Source organism: Acromyrmex echinatior, chromosome 2 (genome assembly GCF_024713525.1).
Source record: "Acromyrmex echinatior isolate Ae372 chromosome 2, ASM2471352v2, whole genome shotgun sequence".
Taxonomy (NCBI): domain Eukaryota; kingdom Metazoa; phylum Arthropoda; class Insecta; order Hymenoptera; family Formicidae; genus Acromyrmex; species Acromyrmex echinatior.
The window spans coordinates 13,605,507-13,617,184 of record NC_141853.1 but is presented as its reverse complement, the minus strand read 5'-3'; the positions used below and the strand labels follow the sequence as shown (position 1 = coordinate 13,617,184).

At 33.8% G+C, this 11,678-nt stretch overlaps 1 protein-coding gene across 3 annotated transcripts in view; it reads right to left on the bottom strand.

The window, feature by feature from the left end:
* LOC105151836 (A-type potassium channel modulatory protein KCNIP1) overlaps window positions 1–11,678 on the bottom strand; it is a 46,821-nt gene that overhangs the window by 26,330 nt on the left and 8,813 nt on the right. The window lies entirely within an intron of this gene.

Genomic DNA, 11,678 nt, shown 5'->3' with positions numbered 1-11,678 from the left:
TCTCCTTTACTGATTTTGCCCCCTATCTCTACGGCCATCTTTCTCTTCTCCCGCTCTTTCTATTCATCACTCTCGCGTCAGAAATATCTTTTACCCTTCTCTCTCCCTCTTTCGCTCTCTCACCCCTGACTGCCTTCCGATGACCCTTTGCTGCTACAATCTCTCTAATCTCTTTGTCTTCCTGTTTAACATTAATTTTTCTTCTACATTTCTCCCCCTCCTCTTCATCCCTTCCATCCCTGACTCTGGTATTCTCTGTCTTCGCTTTCGACAGACTGTCGTCTCTTTGCCAACGATCTTTTTCCCCCGATTTCTAAAGTTGCCCTTTAAGCTTGCGATCATGAAGGGCGGTATATCGAGTACCCCGCCGCTTTCTCCCTCGCCTCCTTTCTTCCCCGCTCCACTCTTCGGATCGGAAAACAGACGCTGACAAGAACACCCTTGGGCACTCAACGTTTATTCCGGCATTCCGTGTTACAAGCCAGAGTTACCCATAAACATGAACGACGTTCATTACTCACACGATTAATTAGGCTAGTAAATGGAAATCGTCCTTGCATTTTAACTGTTAATTATTAAAAATGTTTTACTTTAATTGTTAATTCTATGAATCGATATCCTTTACGAATTATCATTACTTAATGAGGCGTATTGAATGAAATACAAATGGAAATCTCTCAATGGCAATTGCAAATAAAGAAATAAATAGCAGATAATAATATGCATGCCAATTACATAGAGCAACGTATTTAATCAATATACTATTAATTAATAATCATCCATTGTTTAAAATATATTTAATATAAAATGCGATACATTTAATTTTTATTAATTGTTCTATATTCTTTATGTTGACTATTATAACTCAATTTTTTTGGTATTTCTCGATTTATTTATCGCCAAAAGTATTCATTGGATTTCTACTCAGAATCGAATTTAACTTTTCGTACAAAACACGCGTTCGCACGATTTGTTTATATTAGCTTAGTACTTTAGGTCACCATTAATTGTTAGAGCTACGCCGGATGTTTATTCTGTAACTATCGATACTACACAAAATGTGGAAATTTAACGACGGCAAAATGTGGAAATTCAACAGCACATGCATAAAGCAATTAATGAAATGATTTGATATAATTATATCGAAACCAATAATAAATCCAATTGCGTCCAAATGTAGTTGATAATGAAATTGAATATAATTGCAAACTCGTCGAATCATTCCTTATAAGCAACAAATTCCTATAAACAATTGCAGTAGAAGTATTTTTCCATAGTATGAATTTTTTTGATAAGCGCGTACATTTTGCTCGATAATATTACATCAAGATATACAGTCGTAAACGCTACTCTATTTTTTCTATCGTACGTAAAATATAGAAGTAGCAGTAGGTCGTACAGAAAATATCTGCAATCTGAATAAAGCGGTAGACCGTAAAGAAAATGTCAGTTTGCGGGGTAAATAAAATAACTGCGAACAATGCTTTGCCAAAGAGGAGGCAACAGTTATTTCTCGACTCAAACACAACAGAAATTAAAATAAAAAAAAAACAGAGAAATTAGCGAGTACATTAGCATGCATACATAAAAGAAGTAATGAGGACTGAGGATAAAGTGCGAATAAAATGTAACAAATAAGTTACTAGAAGTATGTAATATCAAAAATAATAATTATTACTTAAACGAAAATAATACATTAATTAAAATAATACATTAATTAAATTCTGTTGTTTTTAAGTAGAGTATTCTGTATTTCTAGGTACGTATATAACTCTAGGTATATAGAATGACTTAGCAATTTGCTAGAAAAAAAGTTATCAACAACGTATGTACATTTAAGTTTCACATTTTTATGCAGAAAAAAGTAAAGCACAATATTGCTCATATCGATCAATGAGATTTGAATCTAAACACCGAATCGACGGTAGTCGCAAGTTCATGTATATGTGTGCGTATGTGCGTGTGTGTGTGTGTGTGGATGTGTGCGTGCAAATCTCGATAAATCTTCGTTTCCATTGTAACCGCAAGTGACTGTTATACCCGCCTTTCGACCATATCTCGTTATCCCAATCGAGTCGAATCTGCCGCGCGATTAAAATCACCTTCGGGGGGGAAAACAATTCGCACCGACAGCGTGGATCGCCCTAATGAATATACGCAGTCGCAACAGGAATTGTTTTTCCCCTGTCAGCCTGAACGTTCATCAAAAACCCATCCATCATGACTCACGACAACCTTGGCGCACGCAATCCGATTACATATTTATAGTAGAGGCAGTAGAGGCAAACGTAACCATGACTTTTTAGTTTTTGATCGTTTTTTTTTTTCCCACCCTGTCGGCGTATATTTGCAACAGGATGTGTAACGAGCGCGACTTTTACTATTCCGGGGGAAACGTCGCGAATGGCTGATGAATGCAAATAACACGTCCGCGTCGTCCTGATGTGCATCCCTTAAAGTATACTTTTACGTAATCCTTTTTCCTCTTCCGAGCGAGGGAAAGAGCGAAAAATATCCACGAACGTGGATGAATAACATCAGCCATTAAAACTACATTTATGATGTTCCGTTGCAAGGTAAGATGAGAGGCAAAATGCGTAAACTGTGCCGAGCCATGTGCGAAACTTTATGCATCGCGTCAGGTTTTCACCAAAGCTACGCTTATCCATTTCGCCGGAAGTAAGTAATCGCGCGGAGATTCCTTTCGCGTTACGTAGATTAAAGCACGTGAACAACGAAACTGATGGTATTAAATAAAACGATTCTTGCGTGATTCCGAGCATTCTCCACCGGCATTGATTTCCCGTTACGTAAACTACGAGATGCTGAAATGTAAAATATTAGGTGCGCAACTAAGTTCTCGCTGTTATTTTGATGGAAAATGCATCAAAATAACAGCGAGAACTTAGTTGCGCACCTAATATTCCGCGTATCGTTTCTTCAATCCGCAAAGGATTCCATACCAAAATATACAATCGTGTCCGACGTAATTTCTGCGAAATTATTCCGAACGTAAAAATTTTTCTTTCTATCTTGGGATGCGATTTTATCGAGAGTCACGATTGACTTTGTCCGTCAGTATCATATCTTCCGCTGTACACGCGCCGTACGGTACATATATATGTAGATGCGTGTGCAGTAAAACCGATAAAACACGAGTTTCATGCGGGTGACTGTTTTACAAACAGGACACGTCGTAAATCCCGGCGTGAATCGAGGCTATATACTGAGGGATACCGCGTGGCATTTCGGTATCTGGGTTAGGTGCGAAATAGGGATGGTCGTCGTCGCCATCCCGCCATCACGTCACTGGTCCTAATCCTTCATAAAAGCATTACAACACGATTGCCAAAGCGCCAGGCAATCTCGTAAACTCGGGGGCTTCCTCGCTGACAGTTCAAGTCATTAAGTCGATTGGTCCTCCTGACGAGGCGCGATAACGTCTGGTCGGAACGTTATCAGCTGTAAAAGGGATAGACGAGAGAAATGAAAAAAAAGAGGTAGATTGGAATCGTCGGATGCATCGTCCTTCTTCCTGCCCTGATAAATCGCGGAAATTGCACCATGGCTAGATACGAGGCATGCACAGGAGACAACGAGAGGCCAGCATGAAAGGAAATATCGCTGTGTACCTTTTTGCGTGGTGTGTCAAGAAACAGTTGAATCGCATTAAAGATATACAAGTATTCGTGATGAATGGTGGACCGTCTTAGCATTAAAAAAAAAAAGTGACTGGTAAATTTTAGCATATAATCGAAAAAACATTTCTCTGCACATACCAAATTTCGCGCGAATAGCGGATGACATTTTTTAATTAATCTCTACTCATAGAAACTTAACAAAATTTTTATTTAATATTTATCTATTTAATTTAGGCACAATGCATTTAAAATGAAAAATGAAAAATGAAAATTGGAAATGATAAATAATCTCTCTCGTATTTTCGTTAAAATGAAATCGATATCAAATTAATCGAAGAGCCTGTCAATGAAAATTAAGATTTGCACTTTTTGAGGTTTTGTGAAAAATTGTGAAAGAGCGTGAATAGTTATATGTGTATATAAAAGTGTGAGTTGTTAAGAGAGTCGAATTATCAAGCCGCTTGTTACAATGGACTATAAATTCTCTTCCTCTCTTCTCCTCTCTCTCCCATTCCCTTTCTCTCCCTCTCACGAAGCATTTAAATTGTGAAGTTTTTTTAAAATATAATACCAAACTGATTCTTTTGAACTACGTCAAAAATAAACAAAATAAAAGAGCAAGCCACAAATACAGGTTATTGCAAAAATTCTTTATATTTGTTTTTAAGAAACGTTTCGACCTTTATTACATTCAGTCATTCTCAGTATGACAATATATTGAAATAACTATTTATCTATAACATTATTGCAACACGATTATTAAAATGTTAAAATTCCGCACGTATCTAAAATTAAATTATTTATGATATATATCTAATCTCAATTTAATTTCAAATGATATCACTAAGTTGAAGTTTTTTAGTTATAATTTTATACATACGGATTCATTTTCTACTTTTTATCTGTCTCTCCTTCCAGACCATGCAATATGCTATCTCGCTTCCCGATAAAATCACTCCATTAGTCCAGATAAGAAAAATGGATGCTAATCCGAAATGCTTCTAAATTATACATTCCGCCTTAATCTATAGAAATAACGTACGAGGACTAAAAACACACATTTATGTGTAAAAAAAAAAGGATTTACTCGCAAAACTCGCGGTTAATAGCGGTAATAACTAATCCGCTATTATTTAACGTCTTCCTTTTGCTCTTTTTAATTTTTTTAATCGAGTTAAATATAAATTTCATCTTGAAACAACAAATAAATAATACGTGATAGTTAATGAAGTTCTTTACAAACTGTGCGTTAAAATGCAATTCTCAACAATACTGATATCCACTTGAAGGATTATCCACGATAAAAGTTGAATCAACGAGACAAAAACTGTGACGAGTGAAATACGTTTAGTGATAATATACTGTGTAACATCATCATGAAATGTTAATGCGTTGTATACATGGAACTTGAAATAACATCAACGAATCCATGCAGAAGAACTATAATATTATACGGGATTATACTAACAATAAGAGACGTTCTAAAAGATTTTAAAGTGATTTCTCAGAAATTCAAAATAAAAACTTTATATAACCATATGTTCAAAACGACTTGGTTTTAAAGCTACAGAGCGTTAAAGTTGAAGGAAAAATTTCGTCTTTTCCAAAAATTTCAAAAATTACTCAGGTTATTTTAACGAAATTTTGTATATATATATGTATAAGTTATGTAAATAGATGAATTTAGAAAATATCAGTTGACTCAAAAACGATTTTGAAGGATGAAATTATTTTTCATGTATAAAGCGATTTTCGACTTTTGTGTAAGAAATGACTTCTTGAAATTATTTAAAATACTTATTGTTAGGATTTACCTTATATATACGTATAGAAAATACATTTTTTTACACATATTCAATTTCTCAATTATTTTCAAAATTTTGCAATACCAAAATAGTATAATATATATTCTAGATATTATTGCATTTTCGTCAAATACTCTATATTAGTGTATGTATAAAATATTTTCGTTCTCATTCACAAATTGATTTGTAGCGTTTATCCTACTGTTCATTAACTGACAATAAATATGAATAAGTATGCTTCGTTACTATATATTTCTCATTTACATACATATAGCACGTATATAAGTGATATGTATGTGTATGGTGTTATATAATTATCTATTAATATTCATGCCGAGAGAATTTCCGGTTACCGGACTTTCCGTATTTTGCGAAAATGTTGTACGAGCGATGACGTATGACTTGTTATACTGTGCCTCGTGTATGTATTTTATTAATTGCACTCGTGAGACTGAATATTCACCTTCTGCAACTGTTCCTCGCTATTTACAGCATCTCTTTGTTCTTGCATTTGTGTAGGATAAAATATCGATAGATAGATGAATCATTGTAATATTCAGCGTAATATCAAAAATACATAGAAATTATCTATATATTTTTGGTATTCATTCTTTCTCGTAAAAAATAATAAATCGTTTCTTTAAGCTAATTAATTTTCTCTATACTGAATACCTTGACAAAAATCAAGATCAAGTTGCAATTTTTTTTAATCGATTTGAAACTTAAGAAAAGGACAAAATTGTTTCAATCTCGATTGTTCTTATGAATCTATAAGATTCTATGTTCTTTTTACATTCAATAAATAGAAGCGACATTCCGTTATGTACTTGTAAACTATTCTCGTAACTTGAGTATTCATGTGATATCCATTAAAAGTTCTCATACTTAGCATAATTCACGAATGTCTGCTACTACTGATTTGCGGAAAATAACTATGCGAGTCGGGAAAAGAAATATTATGCTCGTAAATTTCTCTGCTATTTGTGGAAACCGCGATGCGGAATTCGCGAAAAGTCTCTAGTTAATGAATCATTTTTCACTCTCGCGCTAATAAAAACGAATCTCTTGGTCGATTTAATTCAGACTTAAATCGCTATATGCATTATTTCTAAAAAATGAATTATGAAAGGAATCACTCATTTCACAGGTCACTGACATTCTTACGGTAACGAAAGGCATTCGAGAAATTTGCTTAGTCGGGCAAATTAACTTTCTAAAGGATCTTGGAAACAAAACTATTGTGCAGACGATAATACTCCCGAGTTTTAGAATGATAATCTAAACTCTTTCACGATAATGATGCAAGACAATATATATATCGAGAAAAAAATGAAATAGTTTTGACAACTATAAATTAGAAACACTAAGATTTAAGTACTTACAATTGGTTTTACATAAAGTAATAAGAACTAAAGTAGTACTAAGTATTATAAATGATAAAACTTTCGATAAGGGGATTCCCCTCCGATAATCTTGACTCCGAAATATGTTATCTCAAGGGCATGATACTAAATAACCTCCGATAGGTTTTAATTGTCAATATTAACTGTCATTATTAACTGTCGTTATTCGTTAAAAAATTATTAACAAAAAAAAGTTTAAAAAGCAACGTCTTATTTCTGCTATATACAATATTAAAAACTATTTCAAATATTTTATGCTCGATTTTATGTGAAAGCTTGTGAAAGGGAAAATTCCGAGAGGTGTGAAACGCTGTGTGCATTTTTGGTTGACGCGCACGTAACAATTGTGAGCACAAAGATTTGTATTTGTCAAAAATACAGCTGCCATAACATGAAAGCGTCAGGTTGGCACGAGTTACGAACTAAAAACGACAAAGAATAGCGAAAGAGACAGTAGTGATGGCAGTCGCGGCAGCGTGTAAAGACGAAATTTTATCGTTGAGAATGAAAGTAGCGGGACTACACAAGGCAGTAAAATAACGATTTCTGTTTACTCTAAAACTGCTTTTTAAACGAAAATAAATTGAATCAATGTAAGATTGTGTTTACACCAATAAGAATATTTAAAGAATATTAAAAGATAAACTTCCGCACGATTTTCAGCTCTATATATTTTCACGAATATAATATCCGCAAATATTATAATACATTGCATCAAGAATAGTTTGATTAACACCTTGCTAAAGATCTCTAGAGAATAGTGACACAATGTTCATAGTCACTCCTATCAGCTTTAATTTATGAAAAGTTGCAATATACCAGAAATGGTTGTTAATCACAAAAGTTAAATTGATATATTATTACACCAACGTTGAAACATATAATAATTTTACTTGTTAAAATTATCTTGGATTATGTACATTTAAAAAATTTGATTAAACAGAGTAATTCTATGAATGTAATAATTATTGTTAATAATGTTAATATAATCTATTAATATAATAATTGTGCTAAAAATAACGGAAATCATTGTTCGTTGGAGGAATTTTTTAATCGTACGTTGAATGAAAATAATATATGAACTTGTACGTTACATTACATAGAACGTAAAAATCTCTGCTTTCAAGAATAAAAAGGATCCTAAAAGAAAAAGGAAGAATGAAAAGTTTATACGGGATGGAGAGCGCTTTGTAGAGCGAGCGCAGAGAAACTTAAAAGAACTAGAAAGAGAAAGAAAGACTATAGTGAGTTCTACAGACAGATTCTTATCTGGAGCGCCATTTTCATGCTGAAGTCCTTGTTAGAGCCACTTTTCATCAGTTCTTCTGAAATGACAGTACCTAATGGATATAGGACGCGTAAACTTCTTTCATACTCTTCGAATTTGTTATCAGAAATTCCAGTCGATTTCGCTCGCAAATATTATTAACACTTCATTTAATATTATATTTATAAATTTATATTCGTATATTAAGTTTACTTTTATTTATTTCTCACGATATTTATTTACTCTGAATACACGCCATTCATTTTTTCTGAATAAATGAATATACATATATTACACGAGGAAAATCAGAAAATAATGATTTCAATAAACCAACACATCTAAAAAAAATATATATGCTCTATTCAATAAATTCAACTAGCAAAATCAACCTATATAGAAGTATTAATGGTAAATCATTAATATATGGAGAAAAGGATATTGTTATTTGCAAAGTTTGGTGAAAACATTTTTTATGACAAAATTTACCAAGTAACAACAAGCAAATAAAATGTTAATATAATAATATTCGTTATACAAATCGAATCTACTTCTCTTATATTTCATTGTCAGTATTTCTCATAAATTTTACGTTTCCTGGCTTTCAGTGTATGTATGTACATGCTACAGCAATAACGCGGACCTTATATATGTTAAATTGCCCGAAAGAGAATCGATTGGTCGATACCGTAATATATAAGAGTTCATGGCGCAAAATTTCACTCTCGTACAGGATTATCTTTCTCCCTCTCTTCTTACTTTATAGTTTAATAAATCTAGGCTCGAGAGAGAAATCTCGAGAGTAATAAAGCGGCCTAGCTGGCTCGGAAAAGACCGACCACCTGTTTAGATTGTGATATACCTGAAAGGTGATGCACGCCCACGAGAGACCAACGCCGCTAAATGTTCCAGCATCACGCATTTCGTGCCTAACACTTGGCCTGCGTGTTATACGCTAATTTCCATCCTATTGTAACTTAATCGCCGCCGATGTTAACGAGGGAATATTGTCTGAGGCCGCGCACACCTGCATGTGCAACCCCATTTTTTTTTTTTTTTTTGATACCCTACAGTGCCAAATCTAGCAAGTTATTTGGTAACTTTCTCTTGGTTTTTCTCTCAAAATCGGAGGAAGTCAGATAATTACAGTATTGTAAAAACTAGATAAGACACAGCAATTTGCACAATTATTTTTACATCAGGACATAATTTCAGATCTTTGTCTTCGTGGAATCACACAAAATTATAATGAATATGTGCGCACACATAATCATCTACGTATGGATCTAATTTAATTTTGAAGTTTTTTTTCCCTTAAATTAGATTTAGACAAATAAATTTTATCCCAAAGTATTTTTATAGAAAGGAATTCATATTAGAGATTTTCGAGGTGATAAAACAGTGACCTATTCCACTACTTTGTTTCAAGTAACGTATTTGCGATTTAATTATTATTATCATTCAAAGAGTATTTGAAGTATAGGCGTTTATCAAAAGTATTCTATATATTATCCAATATATATTGCAACACAAATCAATATTGCTAATCAAGATCCGACGTTTGTCAACAAGTTAAACGTTCGTATCGTTACATGGAGACAACTATGCTTCGTTACACGAGGTTCACGTATAAATGAACAATAAGTGTTTAATGTTACGTCAAGTGCATCAGTAATGACGAACATTTCTCGCTTCTTCGCTCGAGAAAGGACATCCAAGCCGCGCCGTCAACTATTACACGCCTGTTTGATAATCCAGGGTGGGAGGGAAAACAGATTAGCGGAGAAATAGGGTTTGCACGGATGCAGATAATTGAGTGTGAGCTACGGCGATTTACCGGGAAAATTACTGCTCGTCGAATGAATAAAGGCCCTAATTTCTCGTTACGTCTCGGAAATGCAGCGAACATTCATATGCAAAAAAAAAAAAAAGATACCCGCCTGAAATTAATTTATATCAAAAGTATCAACCGACATGACGATGTAATTCGGTAAATCTGCTATCGATTTCTAAAGCTTGATTGGAAAAGAAAATTCGTATCGCAAAACTTTGATTTTTTTTTTTAACTGAAGCTTGATGAAAACGATTCTTATCGCAAACTTTTAATTCCAGGATTAAGTATTTTTAGGCTAAAGCATTTTATACATCAAATTACATTTTTCTTGACGCGAAGTTTGCCCAGATTAATCAAAAGGTTAAAAAAAATCTTCCGATTTGCTTACCTCTTTAAACTTAACTCACCAAAACCTTTTTCCTTAAGTAATTAATATTTCTATAATTGCCAAAAACTTAAAATTATTTAAAATTTGGTAAAATTATCTCTCTACACGAGTACTCGCGACCACATTTTTCAAACAATTTATTATAAAAATTTCAATAATACTAAATTTTTTTATCGACTCGACGTAAGCAACGCGCAAGGTCGTCATCGAGAACAAATATGACTATCGACTCGCGTAAAATATATGCGGAAGGCATATCTTTTTAAAACCAGGCGTGGCAATGCAGAAGATGCCAAATGCGATTAATTTAATGGAGCGAAATGAGAAGATAGAATCGCGCATAACTTCGTTAAGCCTCGTAATTTCCGGTAGATGTTAATACGGAGCGACCAATTTTCAAGATATGCGGCGAATACAAGTTGCATTAGCATAAAGCGATTGTGAACGTCATGCCGCGAGACACGCACATTTCTGACATTCTCGTTTTCATCATCGAGAACACGAATTTCCACGTATACACGCGCGGCATCGATTCACTATCCGCAAAATCCATTATCCGCAAATACGCTGCGGTCCACAATTTACGAGTTATCTCCATGCGATAGATACTAATTCGCGCGATTAACAACCATGATGGATAGCACAAATCGCTGGGGAAACGTGAAATCATCTAATTTTTTCTAATCTCTTTATCAATAAGTCGTAAATGCACAAATATCTCTGGGTAAATTTTAATTTTAAAAAACTATAGTATCAAATAATTTTATAGTTTCAAATAATAATATCGAAAAAATTATATAAAAATCACCAAAATTGGCAATTTTCATTCAGACAAGAAAAATAACTTCCCCAGTTTATCGACTGATTTTTTTATTATTATAAAATGCGATTTCATAAAAGTAGAATAAAATTAACGTTGCGTATAAGTTATTAATTTATTAATTTCAGATAAAACACGTCTGTTCGAAATTACCGTACTGTTTCTCATTTGTTCCATTATCGGAATAACCATGCGACAGGGAATTGACACAGATATCTCGAAGGTCAGGTACAGTTCGATTCGATAATGCAACCCGTTCCCACCGGTTAGATCGAGAATTTGGGTAACCCGTGAGCTGACAAGGGATTAGTTCCAATCCCCAAAGCTATATATGTAATACGCATTTGCGCCTTTGTAAGCACGTGATAATTCAACACGTACATACCTTAACGATCTATCCTAACGCAAGTACCGTATGATAATTGCGGTTTGCGTACGAAATGAGCTCTATAATTGGATCATATTATTCGTTCGATACTATCTGTGCGATACTATCTTATGTCTACGTAGTTCCTCGAGAATA